General features: G+C 45.6%; 1 protein-coding gene across 1 annotated transcript in view; it reads left to right on the forward strand.

The window, feature by feature from the left end:
• LOC144769415 (cilia- and flagella-associated protein 337-like) overlaps positions 1-16573 on the forward strand; it is an 817111-nt gene that overhangs the window by 63416 nt on the left and 737122 nt on the right. The gene's annotated exons all lie outside the window — the stretch shown is intronic.

A 16573-nucleotide genomic window follows, 5' to 3' on the forward strand; every position in this document is an offset into this window, starting at 1 on the left:
TTAAATGGTCCAGTACTAAGTAATTTGAAAAGGAGAGTACCTGTGCTTCTCAGTTCTGTTATAAGACACATTAGGATAGAGTACAAGCACTTATCAGGAGCAAACATGTTCCAGCGCTTCTGTATTTCCATTTTAAGCCCTGGGGTTGAAGTTGGTTGAGATGCGTGGAATCCCGGGCGCATGCCGTGAGCTCGAGCTGCTGGGATCCGCAGGCTGTGGAATTACACGTCATTATGTCATGAACATGTTGAGTGGTAACACATAAAAGGGGAATGAGCAACCAAGGGCGCCAGGTGGGAGTGGGTGATACTGATGGACACTCGAGGCAGAGACAACACATCTGTCTGGAGGGTGGGTGGTCTAAAGGCATCAGTGGGCAGAGCTGGGCAACTGTATGGGGCCTGGGACAGGAGGAGTCAGGGGTGTTGGGGAGGCTACAGCATGAAGTTGGCGCCCCTAGCTGGAGAAGGGGCAGGTGGGGCAGTTGAGAGCCCGGACAGCACCGATGTGGGAGTGCGAATTTTGTGGACTAGTTACCGTAATAGGGTAGTACTGGAGAGGAAGTACCGATCTACCGGGCCCTGATGAGGGGGTGGTGGTGTGCCCTGGTTCTTTTGGAGTCTCAGATATTTACTTTTTACATATGGGATATACACGTACCTTTCAAGTGTACACGTTAGGCAATTCTTCAGGTTTAAAAAACAGGAGCGTTAGCCAAGATTGTATGAGAAGGCCCTATGTGTACATATGTACAGTATGATTCCGGTACTTCATGCAGGCGTGCCAAAGGTATGAACATGACTTTGGGCAGTTAACATTGGGAGTTATTTACGGTAACAATGTTTCTGCTCATTTATTATATTCCTCATTTTAGCATTCTCCTCTGCTTCTCTGCCACCAGCCTTGTGCTATCAGTTGGCAAAGACTGGAATTAGCCATGCAGTGTGTATGTAAAGATTCTGGAGTGTGCATTGAAATATGGGAGTGTACATTTAAATGTTGTGAAGAATCACTATATTTTCTTCCATGCGTTCCAAAGCCCAAATATTGTTCTCTTCATATAGAGAATAGAACAAGACAGTACTGGCTTCTGAGCAGCTGAAGCCCTTTGATCTTTGCGCGCATGGTATTAACCATTGTGCAACATACAGGTCCCACGTTCAATCTCTGTGCGGTCTCGGTTTTTAACCCTTCCGAAGCTCGGCACATTATCCCATTTGCAGTGCTATGAATCCGTAAGAATCTGACAGCAAGCACTACACAAAAAACTGTAGTTTGCGGTTTTAACTCCTTTTATTTTTCCAATGTCCAGGTCGAAGGAGTTGCTGAAAATTGGGTTAGTTCCCGAGTAGCGCTATAGGGCATATGGGTGGAATACATGCGCTATATAATTATTTATTGTTTGCATCATTGTTGCCCTTAATTAGATCTTCAGCAGAGGTGTGTAGCAGGGATGTGTGTGAGTATGTGTGCGTCTGTGTGTGTCACCCCCAGTCTGTGCTTGTCCTGAAAAGCTGGTGATTTCTGTTGTCTTTCACACTCTAAATCCAAGAGTAAAAACCCGGTCAGAGTGACGCGTTTCCATTTTTTATTAAATAAAATTATTTTATCCGGGACCTTCTATTGATAAGGAGTTTGTATGAAGAACAGGTCACAAATCCTTGGTATAAAATGTTCAGCCCAGAGGCGCAACTAGAGTCAAATTTCAGGGGGTGGGAAGGGGGGTCTGAATCTTTAAGCAATAGTCAGAGTGGAGCTGCAGGGGCTCTTAAAAGGGGTGAAACACTAGCAAGGCCTCACTAACATGCAAATGGTCTTTTAAAGACCTGTGAAGTGCTCAGGTGCGGCTGTGTGTGTACCCGGGAAGCTGTCTCATCCTGGCCACACACGACAAGGAGGGGGCGGGGTGCGAGATAGCTCTGTATTCAAGCGCGGCAGCAACGCAATTCTCTAGTATTTACATGTTTTTACATATATATACAGACAAAGGAAAAATTGTTTTCCGTCTGTATTTATATGTAAAAATCAGTTTAAACTGAAAACCGGGAGCCCTAATCATAAAGCAGCCATAAGTAGTGTTTCTGAAAAGCAATCAGCTTTCAAACAAGACGTAAAAACACTGCCCTTGTAGAATTTTAGAGGGGTAGCTGGGGGCACAACATATTCCTGCGTCTACTTAACCTAGCCAGACAGTCTAGCTCTCTAAACCACTGGATCAGGGCACAAACCCTATAAATAGAAGTAGGGGGACTGACCAAGTAAAAAAATATGCAAATGGCCTCCTGACATCACGACGTAGCGCTATAAAAGAAATAAAATAGTGCTATTTAAATTATTTGTGTAAATACTAGGATAGACTAACCCATCGAACAGTCTTACTGTGTCTGTATTTATATACAGGAACAGAACAAAGGCAAAAGCATGCCTCTCTTAAGTACCTGTGAAGACAAGGCAAGCTGTGTGCCTTTGTTTCCCTCTGTGGTATTTACATTGAAATGTAAGGTTCCCTGTGGCCCCCAGTCAGCATATACAAACAAAAGGAGGCTGGATGGCCCCTTAACTTTGGCCCAGCTGGAGGTGAAAAAAGGCTCCCTCACTGCCTGCACGTTGCGCTGGGAATGGAAAGCAGGCAACGTGCAGGTGCTGTTGAACGTGTCCCGGTGTCTGAAAATAACACCGTGACAAGTTCAGCAGATATCTCTGGGGCCCAACTTCTTGGCAGGGGGGACTGCGTCCACCCTGTAAAAAAAGAGTGGGGGGACTCAGTGTATCTGTGTGTACCCCCGACTCGAGCCCTGCACTGGATCCTCCTTGATCTGTTGGTCACGTCTGCATTGGTTTGCTGGTTTGGTTATTTTTTAGCTACAAAATTCCAGGCTCAAACAAAATCATTCTGGTTCAGATTATGTTTATTGGACCTGCAGAGGTTCTACAGGTGGCCCTCAACCACCAGTTGCACCCTATATACACTTGTTCTTCAGCCTTTCTAGAAAACGTTGAAATTGGAGCATTATTGTATGCCACAACGTCCACATTTTCGTTAAAATTACCACAGACAAAAAACAGCACTTAATCTGTAAAGGAACAAATGCCGGTGCCCAAAGCTTTGACGACTGGCGCAATCGAATGTCACGGGTGCCCAACACCAGTGATGTGTTTGCTTAATTCCACCTCATAACTTTTTCATCCACCACGGACACTAAATGCCTCTCTAGCTCACTCTTTGACCTACTTTTCAATCGTTGTTATGTTTCTTTGTCTCTGTTTTTCCGTCGTTCTTTTCGGGCCTTTAAGTGGGATGAAAAAAGTGTGGCGTTTCTCAAAAGGGCACGGCCTATATATTTAAGGGTTTGCTTAAACACAAACTAAATTTCTGTGATTTGCATAGAGCGCCACCGAAACTGTATTTTGGTGTCTCTCTGACATTTCTGTTATTTCATCGAGAAATAGAACACAAAACCGGATATATATACCTACAACCAACCGGGAATATTTTTTAGTTTTTGTCAATGATTTTGTTGAAATAGTTAATATTGAAAATGTTTTAATTATGAGGCTGTGATTTAAACATTAGTGAGGCCTGTGCAAGGGGTCTTCAGTCACGCCCATTATGTTTACTCAATGCTAGACATGTAGGCCCCTTTTCTGTCTACATATCGTCCATCCTTTTGTTACACTTCCTTTCTTGCCTTTTCGGCATCCTCTTTTAACTCTCCTGAATTAACTTCCTCGTCATCTCCTCACTTCACCACCCTTAAACACACAATTTACCCACTCACCTTTAAGCATTGCATTTTCTTCTTTTGCCTTTTCAATATTTTGATAACTGTATACCTGCTTTCACACACATGCGCAACATCAAAACTGCAACTGCAATATGTGATCTTTGCACTGTGCACGCTGCAGAGAGGCCAAAGATGGGATGACCATCTATTCTGAACACCTTTTTGAACTACTGACAGACACTGTGAGAAACACGCACTACCTTCACCGTCAACTCCAGAATGCTCACTCGTGGCCATTATAAACACCTGTTGGTAGCTTGGTTCCAAGTATGCTCTATACAAGATTAATATAGAACACGGAAAAAAATACAGAAACACAACATCCTGAACATAGCAAACACTCTTAAGGAATTCAAGATTAAGGATAAGATTAGGTAAAACATGAAACAAACAGGAATGAAATCGCTGATCTGAATTCCCTTAATGTTTTTCACATTCATTAATCAGAAATCACTCAGTGTATTTGCCTGCAAAGTTCCGGATATGAATATGGGGCTCAATAGGGACCCGTTTCAATGTCTGTTTTTAATTACTATTGGGTCTGAGACCTGAACAGGCCTGGCCCACTTATAGCCCTGGTTCTCTTCCTCCCTCTGGGGCAAGTCAAATAAGGAAAAATAGTACCTGCAGGTCCCAAAAAATATGTTCCGGTGGTCCTCACCTGTGATTAAGTCAGGTTTCCACCATCAAAACTTACTCGGAACCCTTGGTCGACAGATCTTTTATTACCTGATGAGAAGTGTAAAGGAGAGTTTCATTCATGACAACAATTTAGCAAAACCCATAACTGTAACTCAGAAAGATCACAGATCCCAGACATTAATTATGGGGATTTATTACAAAGCCAAAAACAACTGAATATACAAGCACCTCAAGACGAGGTGATAAAAGTACATGGGAACTGATACAAATCAGTATCTACGCAAGAATCTAATCTGATGAATCATGAAGAGGATAAAATGCTCCAGGAAGAGTACACAAGCCAGAATTGCTCCAATATTCAAGTCAGACTTCATCTGTGGCTGAAATAGATGACATTGAGCTATCTCTACTCTAGCTCTAAGGTGACATCCCTACTTCACATTCCCCAGACAAAGTCAGTAAAAGGTGTCAGCGTGTGAAGACTTCCTAAGAAGCACATTCACAGAGTACATCAGGTAGCCAAAGCTACAGAGATCGTTCTAGGATGCTCTTTCCAGATCGATCTTGAAACCCCTTCTCCTAACTCATCCTGTCTCCTTCTGCCTCTCCTCCCTCGGGGCTCTTTCCCTAATACAAAATGCAAAAGTGTAAAACACGCCCACAGATCACCTCATGTTAATGGACACCTCTACTAGGGAGTTTTCCACTGTTCTCTCAAGATGTAGTTCGATGACCTTGGTTCCCAGGCCTCCTCAACGAGAAAGAACACCGGCTCCCAATTATCGACCTTCTGTTTACAATAGTTCTCTTCTCTTCAATGCCTAACTCCTAAAACAAAAGGCATTAGTTCTAAATAACAAAGGCAGCTTTTTCCAACTGCAACTGAAAGGTGAGAACAGAACATCCTTGCATACGCATGAAATTCGCTGACTACCTCCAAATGTGAGAGCTTATCAGGGAAATTACATTTCCTGGCCTACACAATTCAGCCAACATAAGAATAAACAAACAGGCCTTTTATGAACATAACGTAAACATATCTCTTAGGCCCTTAACATCAAATTAATCACGCGTGTTAATAATGCTGCATCTGCAAGCCACTACATTTCATTACATATTAAGTATAACTCATTATTTCTTCATGCAATCTTCATCATGGTGTACGTTTATATATATATATATCCACACACACACAAAAAAAACACAAAGGTTACAGGGACATTATAGTTAGGTTCAGGTTTTACACTCACAAAACCATAGAAATTCATTAGTTATAGTTAGCTTAATAACTATAATTCATGCTCTAGTGTAATTATACACTTGCGCCCCTGCCATGAACAGTTTTCTCATCAAAAATGTCAATGCTGCAGTAATATTATCAATCAATCAATCAAGTAATATTTGATTGCTATATGTTTTTGCAACTGTGCACAGCCTTCGGCCATGGAGTGTTGGCCACAGATAATGTCCAGGCCCTTTAGCCAAGCCCCCCGCATGCAACCAAATCCCAGCCTTTGCCACATGAAGCGTTTGTGGCTGTGTGAGTGGGTGTGTGATTGTCTGTGTCGGTCTGTGAATGGGTGGGTGTTTGAGGGGTTTTGTGTGTGTGTGTGTGTGTGTGAATGGCTCTATGGCTCTGTGAGTGGGCATGGGAGTGGTTTTTTGGATGTGTGAGTGGCTGTATGGGTCTGTTATTGTGTGTCTGAGTGGCTGTATGGGTCTGTGAGTGGGAGTGGTTTTGTGGGTGTGTGAGCAGCTGTATGGGTCTGTGATTTCATAAGTGAGTGGCTGTTTGGGCTTTTGAGTGGATGTGTGAGTGGTTTTGTGGGTGTATGCATAGCTTTATGGGTCTGTGAGTGGGTGGGTGAGTGCTTTTGTGGGTCTGTGAGTGGGTGTGTGAGGGATTAAATGAGTGCGTGAGTAGCTGTGTGAGTGGCTGTATGGGTCAGTGAGTGGGTATATCAGTAGCTGTTTGGGTCTGTGAGTGGGTGTATGGCTGCTTTTGTGTGTGTGTGAGTGACTGTAGGGGTCTGTGTGTGTGAGTGGCTGCATGGGTCTGAGTGGGGATGTGTGAGTGGTTTTGTGGGTGTGTGAGTATATGTGTGAGTGATTTTGGGTGTGTGACTGGGTGTCTGAGTGGCTGTATGGGTCTGTGAGTGGGCATGTGTGTGCTTTTGTGGTCTCAGAGTGGGTGTGAGAGTGGCTGTGTGGGTCTCTGAGTGAGTGTCTGAGTGATTATATGGGTGTGTGAATAGGTGAATGAGTGGCTGTATGGATCATGAGTGGGTATGTCAGTGGCTGTTTGGGTCTGTGAGTAGGTGTGTGAGTGGTTTTGTGGGTGTGTGAGTAAATGTGTGGGTGGCTATATGGGTCTATGAATAGGTATATGAGTGGTTATGTGGGTTTCTGAGGTGTGTGAGAGAATTTGTAGGCGTGTATAAGTGTGAGAGTGGCTGTATGTGTGTGTGAATGGCTGTTTGGGTCTTTGAGTGGGTGTGAGTGGTTGTATGTGTCGGTGAGTAGGTGTCTGAATAGCTGCATGTGTCAGCAAGTAGGTGTGTGAGTGGGTATATGGGTCTGTGAGAGGGTGTGTGAGTGGCTAGATGGGTCTATGAGCAGGTGTGTGAGTGGCTGTATGGGTCTGTGAGTGTGTGAGTGTGTGCGAGAGTGTTTATTTTGTGTGAGCAGCTGTATGGGTCAGTGAGTTGGTGTATGAGTGGTTCTGTGAGTGTCTGAGAGTGTGTGAGAGATGTGGGTGTGTGTAGGTGTGAGAGTGGCTGAAGGGGTCTGTGAGTGGGTGTGTGAATGTCTGTATGCATTGTTGAGTGGGTGTCTGAGGGGCTGTATACATCAGTGGGTGGGTGAGTGGTTGTGTGGGTCACAGTCAGTGGCTGTATGCATTGATGAATGGGTATGGGAGTCGTTTTATGCAGTAAATGGGTGTGTGAGTGGCTGTATGGGCCTATCAGTGGTTGTGTGAGTAGTCTTGTGGGTGTGTGAGAGCTTTTATGGGTGTGTGAGTGAGTATATGAGTGGTTGCCAGGCTATGTAACTGGGTGTGTGATTATCTATATGGGACTGTGAGTGAGGTGTGAGTAGCTATATGGCTCTGTGAGTAGTTATGTGGGGGTGTGAGTGGGTGTGTGAGTGACTGTATGGGTCTGTCACTGTGGTTGTGTGTGTGAGTTGCATGAGAGATTTTGATGGTATGTAGTGGGTGTGAGAATGGCCTAAGGAAAGTTGCAGCATGGCTGCAAACTAACATGCTAATACTTAATTGCGACAAGACCAAGGTTCTCATTCTGGGAAATAAAAAAGATCTATGGGGCCCCCAGCATTGGCCTGCCGAAATGGGAAACCCACTGCAGCCCACCCAACAGGTCCGTAATTTGGGCTTCATTATTGATGATCAGCTGCCAATGAGACAGCAAGTAGTAAAGGTGGCAGCTAAATTTTTTACTATATAAAAATGGCTAAAAAAAGTTGTCTGGATGCTCCCTTGCTCCACCCAGAGAACGGTGGTCCAAGCACTTGTGACCTCAAGAATAGACTATGGTAACATCCTCTATCTTGGGGCCAACAAAGATATACTGCGGAAGCTGCAGGCAGTGCAGAACACTGCAGCTAGACTACTATGCCGAATTCCTAAAGCCAATTCCATCTCTAGCTATTTACGCGACCTTCACTGGCTGAAAGTGGAAAGCAGTGTTAAGTTCAAAGCCTTGAGCTTTCTATTTAAGATAAAGTCCGGCACTGCTCCCCAATATATGAAAGCCTTAGCTCAACCTTACCAACCTTCACGATCACTGCGTTCCACTACACAGGGAAAACTTCTGGTAAAGACATGGCTGTTTAATTAATTTCATAATTACTTTCTTTCCACCTTTCAGGCATGCGCTGGGAAACCCTTTTTGGGTAGCTGTGCACCTTATAAAAATAATTTAACATAACATAACAATGGCTGTATGAGTCTGTGAGTAGGAGTGTGAGTGGCTGTATGGGTTTATGAGTGGGTGTGTGAGTGCCTATATGGGTATGTGAGTGGGTCTATGAGTGGTAGTTTGGGGGTATAATAGAGTGTGTATAAGTGTGTTTGAGTGGCTGTATTTGTTTTTTAATTGGGCACTGGATCTGCAGATCTATCCCGGATTCACACGGGGGCTACACTGAGAACAATGTTAGATCTGCTGATCTACACACAGAAAAAAAATATTTTTGGGTAATGTCTTGTCCATTAGGGGTCACTCAGCGACCTCAGTATTACAGCCAGGGTAAAGGTACCCTGACTTCTTCTATCAGATTAACACTTTCATTTTAAGGCACCAGGACCATGTCAGGGTACAAAACGGAACTGATGGTACTGGGGAACAATCCTCCCCCAGTATCATCATTGGGTTCGGCAATAGTCTAGGGACTGCACCCATCCCGTTCTCCCCTATGAAAAGCTTGGGGATGTGGTTGAACGGCTCTCTTTCGATGGAAGCCTGTTTTGTCATGTTGAGGATTCTGAGGTAAATTCGGGCTCTACTGCTGTTGTCATGCAGAAGAGTGGTAGCCCAGGCCTTCATCTCTTCACGTCTGGACTATAGAAACTTCCTATATCTGGGCTCCCCCAAATCAGTTAAATAACTGACTCGAGGTGCTGCAAAACACTGCGGTCAGAACCATCTACAAAATACCTAAAAGTTCCTCTGCTAAGAAAGCCTTGACTTCCTTACACTGGCTCCTGTGGAGCAGAGACTTAAATTCAAGGCACTGTGTCTTACACACAGGGCAATAAATGGGAAGGGACCTCAAATGTTTGGAGTCTTATTGCCTAGCTATGTTCCGAGCAGGACATGAAGATCTTCTAACACTGGTCTCTTGATAGTTCCACATATTCAAAAGGCCAACTGGGGTGGAAGATCTTTCTCATACCTCTCCCCCAAACTTTGGAACTCAATGCAAATCATTCTAAAAACTGATTTGGATGAGGTCAGATTCAGAAAGCGTCTTAAAACTTGGCTTTACTCTCAGTAATTTTCTGGCTACATTTTTAGTCCCACAGGTGTGTGCTCTGATTCTCACAGGGCTGGGAAGCTTTAGGGTAGCTATGCGCTCTGTAAGTCAAGATACGATAAGATAAGGTTGCGGGCAGCCAATCACAGCATTTCTGTTGCTGCATGGATCCTTTTCTAACAGCCTTAGTGCCGTTTGATGAATCTTCACAAAACTTTCTAGAATAAAATGTTTTTCAACCTTAGCTCCTAACTGCAATGTTTTAGGCTGATCCGTCAAGCAGGGACTGTGAAAAAAGGGGGGTCTAAAAATGTGTTTTCCCAAATAATTTTCTATAGGAAAATTAGACACAGCCACTGTCCAGCCACTTAATTGATTTACATCAAATTTTGCAGAAAGCTAGATCTTGGTCCAGAAAGTGTGCTTTTTACTTCATGATGCAGAGGATAAGCAGAGAAAACAGACCCCAAGATAAGCTTTGATTGGCTGCCACCACATCAACAGCAATGTGATGGCAGCCATCTCAAAAGACGGGGGACGGAGGTAGAGTGCGCTTTCAAAAAATAACACCCCACAGTTGGCCAAAGCCTGGGTACAGCAGCAGAATCAATGTTATAGTTATGGAGGCATGCCCGCCCCCCTCGCTGAGCCTGCCTGAGGACCGGGGACCCCATCCTCCGGGTCCGATAGTTTATTTTAAGGGGAGGGGGTGCACAGCCCCATTCCCTGAGCCTGCTCGAATTCCCAGGGAGATCATTTCCTGGGGCCAAAACATTTTTTAAGGGGAGGGGGACCTGCAGGCAACCTACTGCCAAGCAAGGCTTTTGGGATTAGCATTATGTATGGTAATATAATATTATTTTTAGTAAAGAAAAAGCAAGAGAATTTCACTGAAAAAAAAAGGTTAAAGTGATGTTATAATTAGGTGAATATTTCAGTTAAAACATTATGGGCCAGATGTAGGTAGCCAAATACCGGTCGGTAACGGCCTGAAATCGGTAAAATTGGCCGTTACCGACCGGTATAGCGAGAACGCGATGTAGGTGACAAAAAAAGACCGATTCGGTAAATATGAATCGGAAAAATACCGACTCGGTATTTACCGAGTACATAATTACCGATTCGTAATTTACCGATACGAAAATTACCGAGTCCTTATTCACCGAATCGGTAAATAAGAAATCGGAAAACATGGCCATCGAGATGTAGGAAAGGCCAAAAATACCGAATTCATAGAAAATCGGTATTTAAGAGTCGGTATTTACCATGGACTGAAAGCAGGTGGTAACCATGTGCATGCTATAAAAAAGGGCCCAAAATGCAACAGTGTTGGCAAAATGGCGGCACTCTATGTGATTGCGAGGAGGCGAAGGCTACAGGCTGCAGGTCTGAGGGTATGGCAAAGGGAGGAGCAGGTGTACAGGCAGAGGATCACTCTGTTCCAATTGACTGAGCCTGAGATACTCCAGAGGTACAGGCTGCACCCCACTACCATCATGGACCTAATAAGGGACCTCCACCCATACCTGGATCATCCAACACCCAGGGCCCACGCCATCCCTCCCCATGTCCAGGTGCTGTGTAGCATACACCTGCTTGCCTCTGGGAGCTACAAGAGTGTGATAGATGCAGTAGGAGGTGTATCCCAGAGCTGTCTGTCCCGTTTTTTCAGGAAATTCCTGGATGTCATGACTCAGAGAATGGGACATTACATACAGTTCCCTGACACACCTGCGGAACTTGCCAAAACTAAAACAGACTTCTATGGACTGGCACACTTCCCGCATGTGATAGGCTGCATTGATGGCACCCACATTCCCCTATGCCCACCTGCAGCCACCGAACACATATACAGAAACCGTAAGTCGATGCACTCCATCAACGTGCAGGTGATATGCAATGCAGGGAACATCATCACCGACATAGTTGCCAAATTCCCTGGCAGCACGCACGACTCCTACATATTCCAGAACAGCGGAATATACACCCGGCTACTGAATGGAGATTTTGGAGATGGATTTCTGCTAGGTAAAAATGTTGTACACACCCTGAAATGGATCTCATCTAAATGTGAAATGTGAATGTAACTCATGTACCTCTCCTTCTCTCCCAGGTGACAGTGCATATGCCCTGCGTTCCTTTGTGCTGACACCGTACCTCAACCCAACCAACAGAGCAGAAAGGCGATACAATGTGGCACACAGGTCCACCCGCAACGTAGTGGAGAGAACCTTTGGACTCCTGAAGAGCAGGTTCCGTTGCCTCCACAAAAGTGGAGGTGCGCGACAGTACACCCCCATCCTGTGTTGCAAAATAATAGTCACCTGTGCCATTTTGCACAATCTTGCTACCAAGGAAGGCACAGAGGTGGAGTTGGCACATCATGAGAACATAGATGACGACCAAGAACATGCAGGGCCCCAGGCAACAGGACCAGCCGCACTAGATGGTAGATTGAGACGGACAGAAATAACACGACGATATTTCTAGGTAAAGTATGACACATACACAGGTATACTTTATGACATGAGTAGTTTAATCAGCACTACCTCACCATAGTCACATCTGAAGTGGATCCATAAATGTACGTCAATGTCACTGGCTGCACAATCTCAGTTTCAGTCACTGTGTGCAGTTGAGTCTGTCTCCCGCATAGGTCAGTGCTTGCGTCCTCGCACTACATTGCGGGATTTTGGTGCCTGTCCTTCAGTTTCCCTGCTGGTGCCTGACTCCGCATGGCTGTGCCTGCCGCTCCGGCGCACCTCCGTTACAGGTGTACTGGAGCCACTCCTGCTGGTTGACCCCTCAGTCTCCTCCACACCCGTGTCACCAGCATTGCCTGTGTTGGAGTTCAACATCTGCTCCATCGCAGAGGTCACTCTACCCATGCCCCATGTTAAGTCTGTGCAGCAGTGCTCTATTGCTTCCTGCATTGAAATGGAGCGTCTGCAGAGGAGTGCTGTATTGGTTGCGAACCTACTCACGGCCTTTGTCTGTTGGCGCATGTACTGTCGTTCCCTGGCACGCTGGAGATGATCCCTGTCCAACTTGTCGGAGAGAACTCCCATGTATGTTGAGATGTCTGTGATCCCTTGTGCAATCACCTCCAAGCTAGATGCCATTTGGCTTATGCCCTTGTCCATGTTGGACATTTTGGTGTTCATACAGCGAACCTGCCTATGCATGGCTTGCAGTGATTTGGCCTGCTGGCGTTGTACTTTCACCATCGTGCTCTCCAGGCCACAGAAGACGCTCTCCCCTTCCTGGCCCTCCCCACCCTCACGTGCCCTCCTGCCAAGGACAATGGTGCGCGCTGCGCCTGCTGCAATAGTTGGTCTTGGCCTGTCAGCCACTGGTGCACTCTTTTGGGGGACATCTTCCTCATCCTCTGATTCAGAGGTCTGCAGGATCATCTGTGGGGGCTCCGCATGGCTACTTTCCCCTCCCGGCATGGACCCTCTGGACATTGCACTGGGTGTGTTTGTGAGGTCAGGAGTTCCAAACAACAGAGGGGACATTGGGACAGGTGTAGTGGGTGGGTCTGGAGATGATGGCTCATGGGTGGGATCGTTCCCTCCTTCTCCTGCGCTGTGACAACTTTTCCTCTTTTCTTTCTCCCCTCTTTTAGTTGGTGCTGCCCTCTCCTCCCTCGGCGGTGCTGAACTGTGTGACGACTCTCCTGTGGATTCAAATTGACATAGGGCCAATGTTGTTGTTTGTCTGTGTGTGGTTCTTAATTAAATAGTCTGCACACCTTTGCACAGTGCACATTGCTTGTTTGGTGATGTGTGTGGCATGCCTTGCTGAGTCATGTGTGGTGTACTTTGCATCTATGTATACATGACTACGTCTACCATGATGCATTGCTGCCACAAAATCCGAGCTCTTCTGCAGTGTGATGTGTGTACACAGTGGGGTACAGGGTTGGGTTGCTGGGGGTGGATGTGGGAACATGCCTCTTACCTTGTTTCTTCGCTGCTTTCGCTGTGCTATCCAGGTCTCCTATCCCATGGATGCATTCTGGCCCCATGGTGGTTTCCACTAGCTCCTCTATTGGTGTCAGTTTTGGTGCTTTGCTCCTGCCACCTCCAGTCAAACCCGCATCCTTTTTCTGTGCAGCTAATTTTTTCTTCGTCACGATGCGCAGGTCATACCACCTCTTCTTGATGTCCTCAATCTCCCGGTGGGTGACACCAATAGCATTGACTTTGGCCTGAATGGCTATCCAAATGTTCCTCTTCACAGTCTCTGCAACATGCAGCGACTGTTTCCCAAATATTTGGCTGTAGTGGCTTACTATTTCATCCACAGCCACCTGTAGTTCCTCTGGGCTGAACTTTGTCTTCCTTTTCCTCTGACCACCATCCTTTTGGCCTTCCTGTGCCTCCATCCTTTCACTCTGCTTGCCTGTGGATGCTCTGCTCCTCGCTCCTCTGAAGAATTGTTTGTTCTGTTGGTTTCCACCTGCATGGGTGTGGCCACTCCCAGGTACTGGGGTGGGGTGCTTCACTCTCATTGGTTGGATTCACAGGGCCTTGGTTGTGGGGTGTGTAGGCTGTCCCTGATTGGTTGGCAGGCTCACATGGCGTGTTTCAAACTCCCGATTCGGTAATTACCGAATCGGTGAATTCCGATTCGGTAAATTCCGAAACGGCTTTTTCCGATTCGGTGAATCCCATTCATTCCTATGGGCCATGTGGCCCATAGGGATGCTTGGGTTTCACCGATTCAGAAAAAGCCGATTCGGATTATTCCGATTCGGTAATTACCGATTTTGGTTACCGAGTCATACCGATTCGGTACCATTTACCGATTTTTTACCTACATACCATTTACTGATTCAGGAATACCGATTCGGTATGAGTCGGTATTTATGAATCGGTAAATGGAAATTACCTACATCTGGCCCCAAATTTTAAATGAAGGAAACTACTGAAATACTGCAGCTTTAGTTATCTACAGTAACTGTTATACGAGCCCTAATGTAATTATACTCATGCTCTTGCCACATCACTGATGACATGTTCTATGACATCATTAATTACATGAGTAACATCCGAAATAACACCATTGATGACAAGACTCAGCATGGCGGGGTGAGAGTTATATTTATTTTAGCGTTCGAGTAACAGCTACTTGAGATAACTATAACTGGTGAATTTCAGTGGTATATTACAACAAAAATGTTATCTTATTTATTTAACGGCCCTCCAACACATGTTGTTTTTAGTGAAATAAATATATATATTTATATATATATATATATATATATATATATACATATATATACCAGAAAGACGACACCGCAAACCGAAGGTTGATTTCCAAACTTTTATTTGTCTTGTAAGGCTGCTACACGTTTCGGCAGGATCCCCTGCCTTGCTCACGCATCGAACACCATTTCATTATATCATTTTTAAACTCACTTTGTTACATAACATGTATATAAAGAGGCATCTAAAGTTCACTTCACTTGCATTGAGTAAGGCAATAAAGTATGGAACATTTCTAGCATGCCCTTTTGCTGTGACTCCTAAGGCATGGACTACATCTGGGTCTACAGAGTTACCTTAATTACTGTATCATGCAAAGAAGTGCAGGAGTTGGACTTCCTTGTGTGCGGAGGAACTTCCCTTGACTCTGTGGACCTTACCTGAGGCTTTCATGTCACAGATCCACCTTGAAGACCTGCGTACAGAGTAAAAACCACTGCAAAATTAGAGGATATTCTATACAATTGGCTAGTACAACACAGAAACATGATCAGTAACATCCAGGAAGAAATCAGTGGGCAAGACCAAAATGATTATGGATCCTTGGCGAGAGAGCTGTCTATTGTGTTCCTGCCCTGTCTGCTTGTACACCTACCTTTTCAGTCTGGCTTTAGGCAAACAGAGCGTGTATCTTGTGGTGTGCAAAAGTAGGACAAAGGACACTCGCGTTAACCTTCAATCTCCCACCCTTAATAAAGAAGAATGCATCTGACTTCTTGGAAATCTTTGTTCTCTCATACCCCTATGCATGTTCCCCAGAGATACCCAATATTATGTTGTTATTGTCCATTGGTCATTGACTTTGCCTCCAAATAAAGTTATTAAAGAAAGTAAAGACTTTGGGCCTCATTAGGATGACGAGCGGACTTTTCCCGCCCGTCATCCCATCGTAAATCGGGACCGCCGGCCATAAGGGCGGGGGTCCCGGGGGTGCTATTAGGATGTGCCCGCCACAGTGGCGGGCACATCCTGTATTTTCAGCATTGTGGCGGGCGGTGCTCTCTGCACCGCCCGCCACAATTCTGAAAATGCACTTTCACAATGTAATTTACAAAGCGGCGGTGCCTGCCGCTTTGTAAATGACAATGAAGGGGGGTACCACAGGTACCCCCCATGTGCACCCCCCACCTGTACTTCACTCTGGGGGCCCGCAGGGGGCCCCCAGAGTGAAGACCGCATGCCTTTCCGTGGCGGCATCGCCGCCGTGGAAAGGCACTGAAAACCAGACATCATAATATGTCTGGCGGTGTCTATTAGACACCGCCACCATATTATTCCGGGGCGGAAAAGCGGCAGACGGTCTTTCCGTCCGCCGTGGTCCCCCCCGCCATCCTAATATGGCGGGGGGAAATCTGGTCATGATATCGGGCGGATTGCCTCCGCCAGGCTGGCGGTGGCTACCGTCAGCCTGGCGGAGGCAATCCGCCCGATATCATAATGGACCCCTTTGTCTCTTGACACTGCCAAAGACATTGTGGCCCATATTTCCAGCAAGCCTATCAAATAAATCCCAGTGCATCCTAGTAGGCCAAGAAGCACTTTAAGAGTACCCTCAAGTAGACCTCAGGCCCAAAAATCCTGCCTTTAGCATGGACATTTTTTGGCATGGCTTGGTATGTATGTGCATGGATGTGTTACTTGTATACCTTAAACCAAGTCAAAAGGCAGTGGAGTCTAGTGCAGTATTAAAGACAGGAATAGAGTCAACAAGTGATTGGAGAGGTAGCTGATTTCTGGGCGCTGAAGTGCACTACTAACTCATTGTGATGAAGTGTTCTTTAAAGAGATGTTTCTTCAACTCTCTCCTAAATTAGAACAGGGTTACGGTGGTCCTAATAAAACAGAGTGTTGCTGAGGATCCTAGGTGCATAAACA

The sequence above is a fragment of the Lissotriton helveticus genome, chromosome 7, assembly GCF_964261635.1.
Source record: "Lissotriton helveticus chromosome 7, aLisHel1.1, whole genome shotgun sequence".
In the NCBI taxonomy this organism is placed as follows: domain Eukaryota; kingdom Metazoa; phylum Chordata; class Amphibia; order Caudata; family Salamandridae; genus Lissotriton; species Lissotriton helveticus.